The following is a 10,408-nucleotide window of genomic DNA, read 5'->3' on the forward strand; positions in this document are numbered from 1 at the left end:
TTCGTTTGACGTATTTGTTGTTTGGAAACAAAATCAGCTTGTTCTTTTTAGCAAAAGATGATTTTCAAATCTGTCTGTAAACATCCGGATGTTTCGAAGATATTACTGTTACCATTCGGTTTTTTTGGAATATCAGGGAGGAAACTTCTGAGGGATTAACTGAAAACTTCCTAACAATGACGAGCTAGTCACTTGCAACCAAAAACAAATTTATTTGTTTGTCTTGTCAATCTGTCGACCATCTGTCAATTTGTCAAACTCTTTTCAAATTGGCATCCAACTTATAAATTTCGCTCAGCTTTCTTCAAAAATTACGTCTAGAGATTCGTTTGACGTGTTTTTTTTTCGATTCGAAAATCAGCTAGTTCTTTTTAGCAAAAGATGACTTTGAAATCTGTCTGTAAACATCCGGATGTTTCGAAGATATTACTGTTACCATTCGGTTTTTTTGGAATATCAAGGAGGAAACTACTGACGGATTAACTTAAAACTTCCTGGCAATGACGAGCTAGTTATTTGCAACAAAAAACGAATTTACTTGTTCACCTTGTCAATTTGTCACCCGTCTGTCAATTTGTCAAACTCTTTTCAAATTGGCAAGTAACCTATAAACTTCGCTCAGCTTTTTTCAAAGAGTACGTCAAGAGATTCGTTTGACGTATTTCTTGTTTTGAAACGAAAATCGGTTTGATGTTTCAAGCAGAAGAGGATTTTGAAATCTGTCTGTAAACATCCGGATGTTTCAAAAATATTGCTGTTGCCATTCGGTTTTTTTGGAATAGCAGGGAGGAAACTACTAACGGATTAACTAAAAACTTCCTGACAATGACAAGCTAGTTATTTGCAACAAAAAACAAATTTATTTGTTCACCTTGTCGATTTGTCACCCGTCAGTCAAATTGTCAAACTCTTTTTAAATTGGCATCCAACCTAGAAACTTCGCTCAGCTTTCTTCAAAAATTACTTCTCTAGATTCGTTTGACGTGTTTCCTGTTTTGAAGCAAAAATCAGTTTGTTCTTTTTAGCAAAAGATGATTTTGAAATCTCTCCGTGAACATCCGGATGTTTCGAAGATATTACTGTTACCATTCAGTTTTTTTTGGAATATCAGGGAGGAAACTACTGACGGATTGACTAAAAACTTCCTAACAATGACGAGCTAGTCATCTGCAACAAAAAACAAACTTATTTGTTCACTTGGTCAATTTGTCACCCGTCAGTCAGTTTGTCAAACTCTTTTAAAAATTGGCATCCAACCTATAAACTTCGCTCAGCTTTCTTCAAAAATTACGTCTAGAGATTCGTTTGACGTGTTTCTTGTTTCGAAGCGAAAATCAGCCTTTGTTCCTTTTAGCAAAAGATGATTTTGAGATCTGTCTGTAAACATCCAGATGTTTCGAAAATATTGCTGTTGCCATTCGGTTTTTTTGGAATATCAGGGAGGAAACCACTGACGGATTAACTAAAAACTTCCTGACAATGACGAGCTAGTTATTTGCAACAAAAAACAAATTTATTTGTTCACCTGGTCAATTTGTCACCCGTCTGTCAATTTGTCAAACTGTTTTCAAATTTTCATTCAGCCTATAAACTTCGCTCAGCTTTCTTCAAAAATTACGTCTAGAGATTCGTTTGACGTGTTTCTTGTTTTGAAGCGAAAATCAGTTTGTTCCTTTTAGCAAAAGGGGATTTTGAAATCTGTCTGTAAACATCCGGATGTTTCGAAAATATTGCTGTTGCCATTCGGTTTTTTTGGAATATCAGGGAGGAAACCACTGACGGATTAACTAAAAACTTCCTGACAATGACAAGCTAGTTATTTGCAACAAAAAACAAATTTATTTGTTCACCTGGTCAATTTGTCACCCGTCTGTCAATTTGTCAAACTGTTTTCAAATTTTCATTCAGCCTATAAACTTCGCTCAGCTTTCTTCAAAAATTACGTCTCCAGATTCGTTTGACGTGTTTCTTGTTTTGAAGCGAAAATCAGCTTGTTCTTTTTAGCAAAAGAGAATTTTGAAATCTGCTTGTAAACACTGGATGTTTCAAAGATATTGCTGTTACCATTCCGCTTTTTTTGGAATATCAGGGTGGAAACTTTTGACGGATTAACTAAAAACTTCCTGACAATGACGAGCTAGTCATTTGCAACGAAAAACGAATTTATTTGTTCACCCTGTCAATTTGTCACCCGTCAGTCAGTTTGTCAAACTCTTTTAAAAATTGGCATCCAACCTATAAACTTCGCTCAGCTTTCTTCAAAAATTACGTCTAGAGATTCGTTTGACGTATTTCCTGTTTTGAAGTGACAACCAGCCTGTTTTTTTTAGCAAAAGATGATTTTGTAATCTGTCTGTAAACATCTGGATGTTTCGAAGATTTTGCTGTTACCATTCGGTTTTTTTGGAATATCCGGGAGGAAACTACTGACGGATTGACTAAAAACTTCCTAACAATGACGAGCTAGTCATTTGCAACAAAAAACAAATTTATTAGTTCAATTTGTCAATTTGTAACCCGTCTGTCAATTTGTCAAACTGTTTTCAAATTGGCATCCAACCTTTAAACTTCGCTCAGCCTTCTTCAAAAATTGCGCCTAGATTCGTTTGACGTATTTGTTGTTTGGAAACAAAATCAGCTTGTTCTTTTTAGCAAAAGATGATTTTCAAATCTGTCTGTAAACATCCGGATGTTTCGAAGATATTACTGTTACCATTCGGTTTTTTTGGAATATCAGGGAGGAAACTTCTGAGGGATTAACTGAAAACTTCCTAACAATGACGAGCTAGTCACTTGCAACCAAAAACAAATTTATTTGTTTGTCTTGTCAATCTGTCGACCATCTGTCAATTTGTCAAACTCTTTTCAAATTGGCATCCAACTTATAAATTTCGCTCAGCTTTCTTCAAAAATTACGTCTAGAGATTCGTTTGACGTGTTTTTTTTTCGATTCGAAAATCAGCTAGTTCTTTTTAGCAAAAGATGACTTTGAAATCTGTCTGTAAACATCCGGATGTTTCGAAGATATTGCTGTTACCATTCGGTTTTTTTGGAATATCAGGGAGGAAACCACTGACGGATTAACTAAAAACTTCCTGACAATGACAAGCTAGTTATTTGCAACAAAAAACAAATTTATTTGTTCACCTGGTCAATTTGTCACCCGTCTGTCAATTTGTCAAACTGTTTTCAAATTTTCATTCAGCCGATAAACTTCGCTCAGCTTTCTTCAAAAATTACGTCTCCAGATTCGTTTGACGTGTTTCTTGTTTTGAAGCGAAAATCAGCTTGTTCTTTTTAGCAAAAGAGAATTTTGAAATCTGCTTAAAAACACAGGATGTTTCAAAGATATTGCTGTTACCATTCCGCTTTTTTTGGAACGTCAGGGAGGGTGCTAGTCATTTGCAACAAAAAACAAATTTATTAGTTCAACTTGTCAATTTGTAACCCGTCTGTCAATTTGTCAAACTCTTTTCAAATTGGCATCCAACCTTTAAACTTCGCTCAGCCTTCTTCGAAAATTACGCCTAGATTCGTTTGACGTATTTGTTGTTTGGAAACAAAATCAGCTTGTTCTTTTTAGCAAAAGATGATTTTCAAATCTGTCTGTAAACATCCGGATGTTTCGAAGATATTACTGTTACCATTCGGTTTTTTTGGAATATCAGGGAGGAAACTTCTGAGGGATTAACTGAAAACTTCCTAACAATGACGAGCTAGTCACTTGCAACCAAAAACAAATTTATTTGTTTGTCTTGTCAATCTGTCGACCATCTGTCAATTTGTCAAACTCTTTTCAAATTGGCATCCAACTTATAAACTTCGCTCAGCTTTCTTCAAAAATTACGTCTAGAGATTCGTTTGACGTGTTTCTTTTTCGATTCGAAAATCAGCTAGTTCTTTTTAGCAAAAGATGACTTTGAAATCTGTCTGTAAACATCCGGATGTTTCGAATATATTGCTGTTACCATTCAGTTTTTTTGGAATATCAGGGAGGAAACCACTGACGGATTAACTAAAAACTTCCTGACAATGACAAGCTAGTTATTTGCAACAAAAACAAATTTATTTGTTCACCTGGTCAATTTGTCACCCGTCTGTCAATTTGTCAAACTGTTTTCAAATTTTCATTCAGCCTATAAACTTCGCTCAGCTTTCTTCAAAAATTACGTCTCCAGATTCGTTTGACGTGTTTCTTGTTTTGAAGCGAAAATCAGGTTGTTCTTTTAGCAAAAGAGAATTTTGAAATCTGCTTAAAAACACAGGATGTTTCAAAGATACTGCTGTAACCATTCCGCTTTTTTTTGGAACGTCAGGAGGGTGCTAGTCATTTGCAACAAAAAAACAAATTTATTAGTTCAACTTGTCAATTTGTAACCCGTCTGTCAATTTGTCAAACTCTTTTCAAATTGGCATCCAACCTTTAAACTTCGCTCAGCCTTCTTCGAAAATTACGCCTAGATTCGTTTGACGTATTTGTTGTTTGGAAACAAAATCAGCTTGTTCTTTTAGCAAAAGATGATCTTCAAATCTGTCTGTAAACATCCGGATGTTTCGAAGATATTACTGTTACCATTCGGTTTTTTTTGGAATATCAGGGAGGAAACTTCTGAGGGATTAACTGAAAACTTCCTAACAATGACGAGCTAGTCACTTGCAACCAAAAACAAATTTATTTGTTTTTCTTGTCAATCTGTCGACCATCTGTCAATTTGTCAAACTCTTTTCAAATTGGCATCCAACTTATAAATTTCGCTCAGCTTTCTTCAAAAATTACGTCTAGAGATTCGTTTGACGTGTTTTTTTTTTCGATTCGAAAATCAGCTAGTTCTTTTTAGCAAAAGATGACTTTGAAATCTGTCTGTAAACATCCGGATGTTTCGAAGATATTGCTGTTACCATTCGGTTTTTTTGGAATATCAGGGAGGAAACCACTGACGGATTAACTAAAAACTTCCTGACAATGACAAGCTAGTTATTTGCAACAAAAAACGAATTTACTTGTTCACCTTGTCAATTTGTCACCCGTCTGTCAATTTGTCAAACTCTTTTCAAAGTGGCAAGTAACCTATAAACTTCGCTCAGCTTTCTTCGAAGAGTACGTCACCAGATTCGTTTGACGTATTTCTTGTTTTGAAACGAAAATCAGTTTGATGTTTCAAGCAGAAAAGGATTTTGAAATCTGTCTGTAAACATCCGGATGTTTCGAAAATATTGCTGTTGCCATTCGGTTTTTTTGGAATATCAGGGAGGAAACCACTGACGGATTAACTAAAAATTTCCTGACAATGACAAGCTAGTTATTTGCAACAAAAAAACAAATTTATTTGTTCACCTGGTCAATTTGTCACCCGTCTGTCAATTTGTCAAACTGTTTTCAAATTTTCATTCAGCCTATAAACTTCGCTCAGCTTTCTTCAAAAATTACGTCTCCAGATTCGTTTGACGTGTTTCTTGTTTTGAAGCGAAAATCAGGTTGTTCTTTTTAGCAAAAGAGAATTTTGAAATCTGCTTAAAAACACAGGATGTTTCAAAGATACTGCTGTTACCATTCCCCTTTTTTTGGAACGTCAGGAGGGTGCTAGTCATTTGCAACAAAAAACAAATTTATTAGTTCAACTTGTCAATTTGTAACCCGTCTGTCAATTTGTCAAACTCTTTTCAAATTGGCATCCAACCTTTAAACTTCGCTCAGCCTTCTTCGAAAATTACGCCTAGATTCGTTTGACGTATTTGTTGTTTGGAAACAAAATCAGCTTGTTCTTTTAGCAAAAGATTATCTTCAAATCTGTCTGTAAACATCCGGATGTTTCGAAGATATTACTGTTACCATTCGGTTTTTTTGGAATATCAGGGAGGAAACTTCTGAGGGATTAACTGAAAACTTCCTAACAATGACGAGCTAGTCACTTGCAACCAAAAACAAATTTATTTGTTTGTCTTGTCAATCTGTCGACCATCTGTCAATTTGTCAAACTCTTTTCAAATTGGCATCCAACTTATAAATTTCGCTCAGCTTTCTTCAAAAATTACGTCTAGAGATTCGTTTGACGTGTTTCTTTTTTCGATTCGAAAATCAGCTAGTTCTTTTTAGCAAAAGATGACTTTGAATTCTGTCTGTAAACATCCGGATGTTTCGAAGATATTGCTGTTACCATTCGGTTTTTTTGGAATATCAGGGAGGAAACCACTGACGGATTAACTAAAAACTTCCTGACAATGACAAGCTAGTTATTTGCAACAAAAAAACGAATTTACTTGTTCACCTTGTCAATTTGTCACCCGTCTGTCAATTTGTCAAACTCTTTTCAAATTGGCAAGTAACCTATAAACTTCGCTCAGCTTTCTTCGAAGAGTACGTCACCAGATTCGTTTGACGTATTTCTTGTTTTGAAACGAAAATCAGTTTGATGTTTCAAGCAGAAAAGGATTTTGAAATCTGTCTGTAAACATCCGGATGTTTCGAAAATATTGCTGTTGCCATTCGGTTTTTTTGGAATATCAGGGAGGAAACCACTGACGGATTAACTAAAAATTTCCTGACAATGACAAGCTAGTTATTTGCAACAAAAAACAAATTTATTTGTTCACCTGGTCAATTTGTCACCCGTCTGTCAATTTGTCAAACTGTTTTCAAATTTTCATTCAGCCTATAAACTTCGCTCAGCTTTCTTCAAAAATTACGTCTCCAGATTCGTTTGACGTGTTTCTTGTTTTGAAGCGAAAATCAGCTTGTTCTTTTTAGCAAAAGAGAATTTTGAAATCTGCTTAAAAACACAGGATGTTTCAAAGATACTGCTGTTACCATTCCCCTTTTTTTGGAACGTCAGGGAGGGTGCTAGTCATTTGCAACAAAAAACAAATTTATTAGTTCAACTTGTCAATTTGTAACCCGTCTGTCAATTTGTCAAACTCTTTTCAAATTGGCATCCAACCTTTAAACTTCGCTCAGCCTTCTTCGAAAATTACGCCTAGATTCGTTTGACGTATTTGTTGTTTGGAAACAAAATCAGCTTGTTCTTTTAGCAAAAGATTATCTTCAAATCTGTCTGTAAACATCCGGATGTTTCGAAGATATTACTGTTACCATTCGGTTTTTTTTGGAATATCAGGGAGGAAACTTCTGAGGGATTAACTGAAAACTTCCTAACAATGACGAGCTAGTCACTTGCAACCAAAAACAAATTTATTTGTTTGTCTTGTCAATCTGTCGACCATCTGTCAATTTGTCAAACTCTTTTCAAATTGGCATCCAACTTATAAATTTCGCTCAGCTTTCTTCAAAATTACGTCTAGAGATTCGTTTGACGTGTTTCTTTTTCGATTCGAAAATCAGCTAGTTCTTTTAGCAAACGATGACTTTGAATTCTGTCTGTAAACATCCGGATGTTTCGAAGATATTGCTGTTACCATTCGGTTTTTTTTGGAATATCAGGGAGGAAACCACTGACGGATTAACTAAAACTTCCTGACAATGACAAGCTAGTTATTTGCAACAAAAACGAATTTACTTGTTCACCTTGTCAATTTGTCACCCGTCTGTCAATTTGTCAAACTCTTTTCAAATTGGCAAGTAACCTATAAACTTCGCTCAGCTTTCTTCGAAGAGTACGTCACCAGATTCGTTTGACGTATTTCTTGTTTTGAAACGAAAATCAGTTTGATGTTTCAAGCAGAAAAGGATTTTGAAATCTGTCTGTAAACATCCGGATGTTTCGAAAATATTGCTGTTGCCATTCGGTTTTTTTGGAATATCAGGGAGGAAACCACTGACGGATTAACTAAAAATTTCCTGACAATGACAAGCTAGTTATTTGCAACAAAAAACAAATTTATTTGTTCACCTGGTCAATTTGTCACCCGTCTGTCAATTTGTCAAACTGTTTTCAAATTTTCATTCAGCCTATAAACTTCGCTCAGCTTTCTTCAAAAATTACGTCTCCAGATTCGTTTGACGTGTTTCTTGTTTTGAAGCGAAAATCAGCTTGTTCTTTTTAGCAAAAGAGAATTTTGAAATCTGCTTAAAAACACAGGATGTTTCAAAGATACTGCTGTTACCATTCCCCTTTTTTGGAACGTCAGGAGGGTGCTAGTCATTTGCAACAAAAAACAAATTTATTAGTTCAACTTGTCAATTTGTAACCCGTCTGTCAATTTGTCAAACTCTTTTCAAATTGGCATCCAACCTTTAAACTTCGCTCAGCCTTCTTCGAAAATTACGCCTAGATTCGTTTGACGTATTTGTTGTTTGGAAACAAAATCAGCTTGTTCTTTTAGCAAAAGATTATCTTCAAATCTGTCTGTAAACATCCGGATGTTTCGAAGATATTACTGTTACCATTCGGTTTTTTTGGAATATCAGGAGGAAACTTCTGAGGATTAACTGAAAACTTCCTAACAATGACGAGCTAGTCACTTGCAACCAAAAACAAATTTATTTGTTTGTCTTGTCAATCTGTCGACCATCTGTCAATTTGTCAAACTCTTTTCAAATTGGCATCCAACTTATAAATTTCGCTCAGCTTTCTTCAAAAATTACGTCTAGAGATTCGTTTGACGTGTTTCTTTTTTCGATTCGAAAATCAGCTAGTTCTTTTTAGCAAACGATGACTTTGAATTCTGTCTGTAAACATCCGGATGTTTCGAAGATATTGCTGTTACCATTCGGTTTTTTTGGAATATCAGGGAGGAAACCACTGACGGATTAACTAAAAACTTCCTGACAATGACAAGCTAGTTATTTGCAACAAAAAACGAATTTACTTGTTCACCTTGTCAATTTGTCACCCGTCTGTCAATTTGTCAAACTCTTTTCAAATTGGCAAGTAACCTATAAACTTCGCTCAGCTTTCTTCGAAGAGTACGTCACCAGATTCGTTTGACGTATTTCTTGTTTTGAAACGAAAATCAGTTTGATGTTTCAAGCAGAAAAGGATTTTGAAATCTGTCTGTAAACATCCGGATGTTTCGAAAATATTGCTATTGCCATTCGGTTTTTTTGGAATATCAGGAGGAAACCACTGACGGATTAACTAAAAATTTCCTGACAATGACAAGCTAGTTATTTGCAACAAAAAAACAAATTTATTTGTTCACCTGGTCAATTTGTCACCCGTCTGTCAATTTGTCAAACTGTTTTCAAATTTTCATTCAGCCTATAAACTTCGCTCAGCTTTCTTCAAAAATTACGTCTCCAGATTCGTTTGACGTGTTTCTTGTTTTGAAGCGAAAATCAGCTTGTTCTTTTTAGCAAAAGAGAATTTTGAAATCTGCTTAAAAACACAGGATGTTTCAAAGATACTGCTGTTACCATTCCGCTTTTTTTGGAACGTCAGGGAGGGTGCTAGTCATTTGCAACAAAAAACAAATTTATTAGTTCAACTTGTCAATTTGTAACCCGTCTGTCAATTTGTCAAACTCTTTTCAAATTGGCATCCAACCTTTAAACTTCGCTCAGCCTTCTTCGAAAATTACGCCTAGATTCGTTTGACGTATTTGTTGTTTGGAAACAAAATCAGCTTGTTCTTTTTAGCAAAAGATTATCTTCAAATCTGTCTGTAAACATCCGGATGTTTCGAAGATATTACTGTTACCATTCGGTTTTTTTGGAATATCAGGGAGGAAACTTCTGAGGGATTAACTGAAAACTTCCTAACAATGACGAGCTAGTCACTTGCAACCAAAAACAAATTTATTTGTTTTTCTTGTCAATCTGTCGACCATCTGTCAATTTGTCAAACTCTTTTCAAATTGGCATCCAACTTATAAATTTCGCTCAGCTTTCTTCAAAAATTACGTCTAGAGATTCGTTTGACGTGTTTCTTTTTTCGATTCGAAAATCAGCTAGTTCTTTTTAGCAAAAGATGACTTTGAAATCTGTCTGTAAACATCCGGATGTTTCGAAGATATTGCTGTTACCATTCGGTTTTTTTGGAATATCAGGGAGGAAACCACTGACGGATTAACTAAAACTTCCTGACAATGACAAGCTAGTTATTTGCAACAAAAAACGAATTTACTTGTTCACCTTGTCAATTTGTCACCCGTCTGTCAATTTGTCAAACTCTTTTCAAAGTGGCAAGTAACCTATAAACTTCGCTCAGCTTTCTTCGAAGAGTACGTCACCAGATTCGTTTGACGTATTTCTTGTTTTGAAACGAAAATCAGTTTGATGTTTCAAGCAGAAAAGGATTTTGAAATCTGTCTGTAAACATCCGGATGTTTCGAAAATATTGCTGTTGCCATTCGGTTTTTTTGGAATATCAGGAGGAAACCACTGACGGATTAACTAAAAATTTCCTGACAATGACAAGCTAGTTATTTGCAACAAAAAACAAATTTATTTGTTCACCTGGTCAATTTGTCACCCGTCTGTCAATTTGTCAAACTGTTTTCAAATTTTCATTCA

This window comes from Paramacrobiotus metropolitanus, unplaced genomic scaffold, assembly GCF_019649055.1.
Source record: "Paramacrobiotus metropolitanus isolate TYO unplaced genomic scaffold, Prichtersi_v1.0 Parri_scaffold0000078, whole genome shotgun sequence".
Lineage (NCBI taxonomy): Eukaryota > Metazoa > Tardigrada > Eutardigrada > Parachela > Macrobiotidae > Paramacrobiotus > Paramacrobiotus metropolitanus.